This window comes from Etheostoma cragini, chromosome 7 (assembly GCF_013103735.1).
Source record: "Etheostoma cragini isolate CJK2018 chromosome 7, CSU_Ecrag_1.0, whole genome shotgun sequence".
NCBI classification, from domain to species: Eukaryota; Metazoa; Chordata; class Actinopteri; order Perciformes; family Percidae; genus Etheostoma; species Etheostoma cragini.
Window position 1 is genome coordinate 24,222,714 of NC_048413.1, and position 9,064 is coordinate 24,231,777.

General features: G+C 40.3%; 2 protein-coding genes across 3 annotated transcripts in view; one reads left to right on the forward strand and one right to left on the reverse strand.

Moving 5' to 3' along the window:
* Positions 1–3,612, reverse strand: part of LOC117947227 (plexin-B1-like) — a 60,402-nt gene extending 56,790 nt beyond the window's left edge. For both annotated transcript variants that reach the window (XM_034875901.1, XM_034875902.1), the window contains exon 1: positions 3,360–3,612. The gene's annotated coding sequence lies outside the window, so the exon portion shown is untranslated. The remainder of the gene's footprint in view (positions 1–3,359) is intronic.
* The window catches only part of zgc:171775 (STKc_p38 domain-containing protein), a 15,544-nt gene continuing 7,853 nt past the window's right edge, over positions 1,374–9,064 (forward strand). Inside the window, exons 1-2 of the mRNA XM_034875951.1 lie at positions 1,374–1,385; positions 5,558–5,563. The gene's annotated coding sequence lies outside the window, so the exon portion shown is untranslated. The remainder of the gene's footprint in view (positions 1,386–5,557; positions 5,564–9,064) is intronic.

A 9,064-nucleotide genomic window follows, 5' to 3' on the forward strand; every position in this document is an offset into this window, starting at 1 on the left:
TGAAAAATCTCTACTCCAGCATCCCATTATAGCGCTAAGAGTTTGCAACACACACACACACACACACACACACACACACAGAAGAATGTACCATGAGGGACCACCAGCTGTTGCAGTGACCGATATCGGGACTGCCCAAAATACTTCTTTCATCAAAATCTGGCATGCCCAGTCTCTCTCTGTCGCTCTCTTTCTCTCTCTGTCTCTCTCTGTCTCTCTATCGTAGGTGTTAAGATAATAATTAGAATGACATCAGACTCATTCAACAGGTCATCAATGTAGTCATTCATTTACAAGACGAGCGTTTGTCCCATCATCCAGACAACACACCACCCAGTCGGCGAAATGCCTAAAGTGCTAAAAGAACATCTAACGTCCTACTACAGTATGTGACACCAGAGATAATGAGATGAGAAGGCCTGCTGAGGAGGGTCCGCTTGGCGTCCGACTTCAAAAGCATTAACACTCCTCTCCCTTTAATGTTCCCACTCATTTCCAGTTCTCACGCTATTGAAAGGCAAACTACTTAACAGTGTGCCCGACACTTGACACCTATAAATCATCAACCCCCCGGTCCTTATGGCATGCGTGCTTAGCAGTCTTACTTTTATGATTCATAGACAGGGTTGGAAAATAGTCGTTTCAGCTGCAGTGCCGCGCTTTTCAGCAGCCAGCTGCAGCTGAAGTGGCCTTCGACCCATTTACCCTCTGTGTGTGAGAGGTTTGAGGTCCGGATGGTAACCTAACCACTTCCTGCGTGCCACCTAATGAGAGTAATCCCCCCACAGTTGGATTTCAAAAGCGCTTGTATGCAGAAATGGCAACAGTCGTGTAATATTGTTTGGGATATTACATCTTTCTTTTTTCATCCAGTTTGACAGTCAGTTATAACAGAAAACATCTTCAGCGTCTTGCCCACGCCACTTAGACACGGCCAGGGATTGAACCACAAACCTTCCGATTGGCAGGCAACTGCTTTACCTTATATACAGTGTACCCAATAGACATTTTATATTGTTTTTGGTAATATATATATATATATATATAATATATAAATTATAATATGCTGGAACATTTGCAACCCTCAAAAGACGCCATGTGAAATATTAAAGAAAGTGTTTAACTAACACAGTAACGTGAGCTGTTTAAATTAGATGGATACATGGTTAAATGTAATTTGTTCTTACCAGCGTGTCGCCGTGATCCCCCACCCATCGGTCCTGAAACGTTTGCCACGTTTACAGGATGGCTCTGCTGTCTATAGTTGCCAATAAATGTTTCTGGTGATCTGTGTACGATGGACCACAGGCCAGCTGCAGTTGTCTCATCCGTGTCTTTATCTAGCTATAAGCTTTTTCTATAACTGGGGGCAAACATACTAGCATGTAGATAGTAAATGGCATAAACATATTCTCTGGAACTCTTTACAATCATTTACCAAAAGAAGCAAGCAGTACTGCCTTATAGGGCTGCACGGTATCAGCAAAATATCTGATTGTGATTATTTTGACTGATATTGTGATTGCAATATGATTCACGATATTGGAGGGAATGATGATTTTTCTATCACTATTCTCATTTTCATTAATAAATATGTTTCAAAAAAATGATTGAAGTGTGATTTTTGGCTTGGATCTTTACCAAAGAGATTTTTTCTTTAGTCTGTAAGATAGAATTTGTAAATCGCATTTTAAAAAAACATGCCGCATAATCAAAGATTTTCGCCTGCAACAATCACAAAAAAGAAATTCTGGAAGGACTGGAAACATGTATAACGTTTTTACATTGCATTTGAATTATTAAACATTTTTACTGACTGGGTTTTTGAGTGACATGGTGAGCTGAACTCTGAACAATCAAACCTTTCTACACGCTACTGAATCTGATGATACCATAACCGCGCACACCTCCATTCACCCCCCAAGTTGAAGTGGGGGTAATGTGATATCGTGCTTCTGGAATAGACCCTTAGCAAGCAGATGGCCAGCCATTCAAAAGATGCCTGGATGCTGGGAGCCCGAGCAAAACCAGAGATTCAGGGCTTGGTTAGACAACCACGAGAATGTTTACAATGGTCGTTTGAAATGTGCTCTCAACATGTTAGCTCCAACAGTACACAATGAGAAGGAATATGACATCTGGAGAGGCTTGGACTTGGCCCAATTTGTAAGCGGTTTCTTTTTGCCAAGGTAAAATCAAACAGCTGTTACAGGGACAGGGGAACCAACTGCTGAACTAACTAAACTTCATCTTCCTATTGTAGCTTAGTCAATAACATCATGAACACACCCCACACTGAAGGACTTCCGATTCAGCAGGCTTATTGGGTGCAACACACAGACTGGAGGGAGTCATCTGAAAGCCAAGCCTCACCTAGTCTCTGAACAGCTTGAATCATAGACGGTCTCTAAACACACACACACACACACACACACACACACACACACACACACACACACACACACACACACACACACTCTGTGACAGAAGCAGTTCAACTCAGCTCTCTGCAATGTCTATGGGTGAGGCTGTAATGCTTTGCCTTGAAAATGCTAAGCAAATAAAGTATCATCATCATCATCATCATCCTCCTCCTCCTCCTCCTCCTCCTCCTCCTCCTCCTCCTCCTCCTCCTAATGACCCATCGATCCATGAAAGAAAATAATCACATCTAGCCATTTAAGTCTTGTCAAGTTCAATTCACATTGTCAAAGCAGATCATCTCAGTTTCCCAAATGAAGCAATAAACAGGCAGCTGTGTGTGTGTGTGTGTGTTTATGTGTGTGTGTGTGTGTGTGTGTGTGTGTGTGTTCAGCAGAATGCTAGCAGGTGAACAAGGCATTTGACATTTGGCTCAAACACACATTCCTACATCAGCTGACAAAAGTGTGTGTGTGTGTGTGTGTGTGTGTGTGTGTGTGTGTGAGTGTGTGTGTGTGTGTGTTGGTGTGTGTGTGTGTTGGTGTGTGTGTGTGAGAAGCCCAGTCCTCACCACGGTTCACAGCTACTGTATAGAGAGCAGTCTAGTCAGAGTGCTTGTGTGTGTGTTTTGGAGTGTAAAACACTCCAACACAAAGCGTTGGCAGATGTTCTGCATCCACTTGAAGTCACGTCAGAACTTCCCGTGTGATAAAACACGTTATGATACTAACTGCTATGTGACTTAAATGTAGCCGTATGATAACGTAGGCATCATACTAGCAAGTGTCGAGCAGAGCCAGCCAATAGGGTATTCGCTTTAATAAGCAAACGCTTTTAAGAAGAAGTAGTTTTACCCTCAAACGCCTAACTGTAAACCAAACATCTTTTTTTCTTATTTTTTGTTTTTCCATTTTAATAAATGATGGCATTGAACTTACCTGTGAGGTCGGTAAAGTGTGTGAATCAGCCGTCCATGATGTTGAATGAAAGAGAGCCTCGCATCCACGCTAACACGCAGAAAGTAGGATGAGGTCCAGCTTGGTAAGCTAACTTAACTTCACGCGCTGTTAGTTTTCCCTTAAAACACGGTGCAAGTATGATAAAGGAGCTGCTCTAAAAGAAAGAAGTAAACAAACTCAGAGTCCAGAAAGTGTGTGCGTTCCCCTCAGGCACCGGAGGCAGTCTCTGTTGTCTAGCAGCAGCCCACACTCAGGACATGGACAGCTAGGTCTTCTGAGAAGCTTTTCGCTGAGAGACAAGATACACGGAGTCACATAGGGTGGGACAGGAAATGTCACGATGTTGCCTTCAGAATAAAGTCTCACAAGCGCTCGTACCTGACAAGAAAAGAACGTGCCAATTTTTTTCGGGGGATATTAAGTGCTGCCCTGATGCCTTTTTTGTGAGCATATTTTTGTGTATACGTGATCAAAAGATATTAATTGTTTACACGTGATTAATGTGTTGTCTAATCCAGATTTTCATGGATTTACCAAGTAAAAGGTTTCCCCCAACACTGACACAAAAGTATGAGGAAAGTTTGAGTTATTTCTTAATTTGGCTTAAAACCATGTCCCTGACTGCGTCTCTGTTTTTGTTGACAGTCATGTAGCCTCAAAAAGCGCGCCACCGTGAGGATTTTATTTTGAAATTGCTTCTCAGACATGTTGCTCCGCCTCTGCTAGCTTGACTCTGGGCTGTAGTGTGTGAGCGGTGCAGATATGCTTCGGTTTGCCAGTGGCACTATGGGTTCATTTTAGGGGAGAAAAAAACATGAAAGTAAATTACAAGTCATTAAAATATAAAACGTTGTTCTGTGCTCCTCTTTACACTGTAAGGTGCTGTTCAACATCCCTATGGTAGACAATGGATGTGTGCATGCTGCCGGGTGTACAGTAGCCTACTGACCGGTAGGACTGTTTTCACCACCCAGGCCAGTATTGGATGATGGTGTTTTTGACCATAAAAGTAAAACAGCGTTGAAATTCTTTGAGATGGAAATGAACAATGAGCTGGCAGGGACTCTCCTCCTTGTCTAGCCCACCAGAATGATGTGTTACTGCCCTCTGCTGGTCTGCGGTCGATTTTGTCTCCCAAAAGTATTGAAGTAATAATAATAATAATAGTAATACATTTTATTTAAAGCGCCTTTCATGATACCCAAGGTCGTTAAACATCGTTAAAATTATAGTCAGTATAAAATTAAATTAAAAAAAAAAATCTGTCAGTCCATATCCTGAAGAGACATGTTTTGAGTCAGTTTTTAAAATCAGTAATTGAGTCACAGTGTCTGATGTCTGGAAATGAATTCCACAGCTTGGGGGGCGGTGTACCTGAAAGCCCTTTCTCCCAAGGGTGCTGAGGTTCACACTAGGGACATGCAGTAGTCCTACTGAGGAGGATCTCAGTGAGCGGGCAGGGGTGTAAACTTGGAGGAGGTCCATGAGGTGGGTATAATTGTGAAGGGCTTTATATGCTATGAGCAGGACTTTGAATAGTATTCTGTAAGCAACTAGAAGCCAGTGCGGTTGCATAAGCAATGGTGTTACATGGCCAGTGGATTTGGAGCATGTTGTAATCCTCGCTGCCGAATAGTGGATGAGTTGGAGTCACTGGTGAAGTGTCCTGTAGGTTAGCGATGGCCAAATGAAGCTTTGTGAAGCAGTGTCTACAGTCTTGGTTTTAGGAGAAAGGCCTAAGGCATTGTAATTTGCATTTCAGTGTATTTTCCTTTTGTTGAACAGAGCGCCATCTAGTGGGTTTAGAAAAGCAAGACACTGCTTCATGAAGCTTCATTTGGCCATCACCACTGTAGACTGTTTCTCAAATGGAGGTACATATACCCCTAGGGGTACTTTAGAGTACTGCAAGAGGTAATTGAAATTGTCATTGAAAAATATGTCATGCATAATTCCTCAAACAAGTATGCTACAATAATCAATGAGTTAAGTGATGGATGCTAAACATTAAATATAGCATTTTTACACACACACACACACACACACACACACACACACACACACACACACACACAGTGGAAGTATTCAGATCCTTAAGTAAAAGTACAAATAGTTCACTGTAAATACTCTCCATAACAAGTAAAAGTCCTGCTTTGAAAATGCTTCTTACGTAAAAGGAAAATGTACTTAAAGTTTTAAAAAGTACTCAATGAAGACACATTCTCACCTTTCAGAAACTGGAAATGGTTAAAACAGTTCTGTACATTAACTAATTAATTAATTCCTAGTCATTTCAGCCATAGGCCTATACTGTGTATTGTTGGGCAGTTTGATTTACAATAAACAGTGTATTTTAATAAATACACTGGGTTTTATGTGCAACAATCTTAATTTGTAAAGCAACTAGTAGCCTACCTAAAGCTATCGGATTAAATACTACTTCTAATAATAATAGTAATACTTCTTCTACTAATAATAATAAGGAATACTTTATTAATCCTGCAAGGGGAAATTACTATGTTTCACTTAGATTACTGTAGTGGATAAAAAAGTAAAATATTTCCAACTGAAATGTAGTGGAGTAGAAGTAAAAAATGAAAATACTCAATTACAAGTTACCTCACATTTCAAATATCAGCCTTAATGTAGCCTGCAGTCTACATTCCCCCGATGGTAGGAAACACAGCTCAACATGACGGTGTGTGTGTGTGTGTGTGGGGGGGGGGGGTGTAGGAACGGGGGCGTTTCCCTGCGCTGCTCACACCTTTAATGCACCGTCTCACCTGTCAGGTTGACGCTCCAACGCTACTAACGTTGTGTGACTTAAACCCTGACTGGAAACTGAGAAGGAAACAGCGCCATGGAGTCTCCAGTGAAGACTTCGCCCGTCAGACCGGGCTACCACAGACTGGAGGTCCAGAAAACGACGTGGGACGTCCCGGAGAGATACACGGCGCTGAAGTCGATCGGCTCCGGGGCCTACGGGACAGTCTGGTGAGTCTCCCCGGGGGGAGCGGGCAACCTCGGGTAGCGGCCTACTGACGCGGGAAGTGCTGCAGAGTTTTCTGTCTTTGTGTTTATTCGTATTTTATACAGAAAAGTGCGAGGTATTGGTATATTTATGTCCAATGATCTTAGAATGCATGTTAATCCTGCTGTATGGGCTGAAGTCATAAAATAATATGACTAGTTGTGGCACATTCCTTTCAGGAAGCTCACAATAACAGTATGCTCAGACTGGCCAGGACTATTTCAAATGACTCCTCACATGTTCTCACTGAGAATATCAGCTTCTGCCATCAAACAGATCGCTTCATGCTTTTAATCGCAACAGACTTAAAAACTCTTTCATGCATCAATCTATCCTATTGCTAAACCAGCATCATTAAAACATTAAATCCGGTGCAATACTTACACGGGGTTTCAAGTCTCCAAGACCTTGTCTGTGTGTTCATGTCATTTTCTGTTGGAATGCTTTGTTTCCTTACTTGGGTGTTTATGTTATTTGTGGTAATGTTTCAATTATGTCCTTTGGCGTTATTCTTCTTATGTACGTGCTATGTCTATGTCTTTTTTTATATGAGCTACCCCTGGGATGCAAAAATATTTTCATCCCTGGCTGACAATAAAGTTGTATCGTATTGCATTGTATAGCATTGTATGGGATGTTATGGTATGGTATGGTATCGTAATAGGCTATAATTGGACATGACGTTTTTGTTGAGCAGTGTTTCTTCCATTGTCATAGCAGAAACATTATGTCGGAGCCCAATAAAGTGATGCTGTTTTGTAAATGTTCAAAGGTCCCTGCCTTTGTTGTTCACTATCAGTATTTAAATGTTTGCCATTACAAGTGGTTTCTACATGTAGCCAGGTTTATAGCCTTTAGTCTGCATTCCACTCCCAGACTATGCTGCATGCTGTCCAAGAGGCCAAGATTTCTCTGACATCTGCTAACAGAAGCACTATTGTCCACCTGAGGCAACTCAGCAAGTCAATACAAGTCCTGCGATATGACAAGAATCTCCTCCACCAACATGGGAAACCCAGCCTTCAGGATTCCAAGATATCTCAGAGACACTTTTATCTAACGATAAGCCACTGACAGACAAGATCTCATTGCTGATTTGATCATAGTGGATCAGTTTATAAAAGAGGGGATGTCGGCCAGTTGGCATAATTTATTCATTTGAAAGTTTTATTTCAGATATAGAATACTTATGAATGGGGTTGGATACCGAAACCCCAAAAACCGGTAGTTTTAAGACCGGAGTAGAATGCAAATATCGGTTCCACTTAATGTTTTGACTGAAATACTTTCCCTCTGTCCCTCTGAAATGGACAGAAAAATGTCACATTTTCTCAGTGGTCTACCGTTAGCTAGCTACTGTAGATGTAGGCTACTTTTAAAATGCCATATTTCCTCTGGGCCAACTCAACATTCATTTTGTTTTAACTTGTTAATAGTGTATCTGTTATTTATTGTTAAATTATTGTAGTTGTGTGTTAGATGACTTGGGTTTACTTATTACATGTTTAATTACTTTAACCCTTATATGGTATTCGGGTCAAATTGACCCATTTCAAATTTTTACAAGAAGAAAAAGGGTACAGTTACATTTTTCTAATTGAAAATCAATGCCCTACCTTATTTTCTGTGATAAACATGTTTTCCTGACTCAATTCTGAAAATTATTCTGGAGATGACCACTTATGTTTTTTCCATAGTGGATTTTTAACATGAATTATAACCTTATGACGGAGAAGGAACTGTGTGCTAGTAGAGACTGATTGCATTCCCTGAACAGACAAAACTTGTCAATAGATTTTTACGTAAAATTTTATTTCAGAGGGTTTTAAAACCCCAAACAAGTCACGGGTCAATTTGACCTGATGGTACGAGAGGGTCCCGAAAGTGAAAACAATACAAGGGTTTAAACGTTAATATATTGTTAAATTGAAATAATTTTTAAGAACAGCATCAACAGAAACATCCAAAAATGCCTAAACAGACTCATAATGGAGGCTATGATATCAAGTCTTGATAGGAAGCAAACATAAAGTAAAACTTATCCATACACAGAGGAACAAAATTATTAGATAAAAATCAGCTGATTAGTCAGCTAACAGAAAAATTATGATGTTCGCACACATTTCTTTTTCTGTTTATATGCTTCTAAATTCAATTTCTTTGGGTTTCGGACCGACGATCTGACAATTATTTTATTAATAATAATTACCTTTGGCTCTGAGAGATTGTGACAAACATTGCCCTATTTATAAATGCCCTATTTTTTATTTTTATTCATCTATGACATTTTAGAGATTGAACTATTTACAATGAATAGATAAATAGACTACGCCCCAAAGTTTTTATTTAGAGTCTTTAGATTAAGAATGATCATGGCTGCACATAATGAGGAAAATATCTATTTTGACTGATATTGTGATTGCAATATGATTCACAGTATTGGAGAGAGTGATCCTTTTGGTATAATTATTCTCCGTGTTCAATGAAAAAAATATTGAAAAACAAATGAAACTGATTATAGAGTAATTTTATGTAAGCATATCTACCAGAAAATATTTGGTGTGCTGCAGGATGTCGCTACAGCACACCAATACTGATTCAGAATGGTTTGACACATATGTCAAACATATGTGCGTGTGTGCCCCCCCCCCCC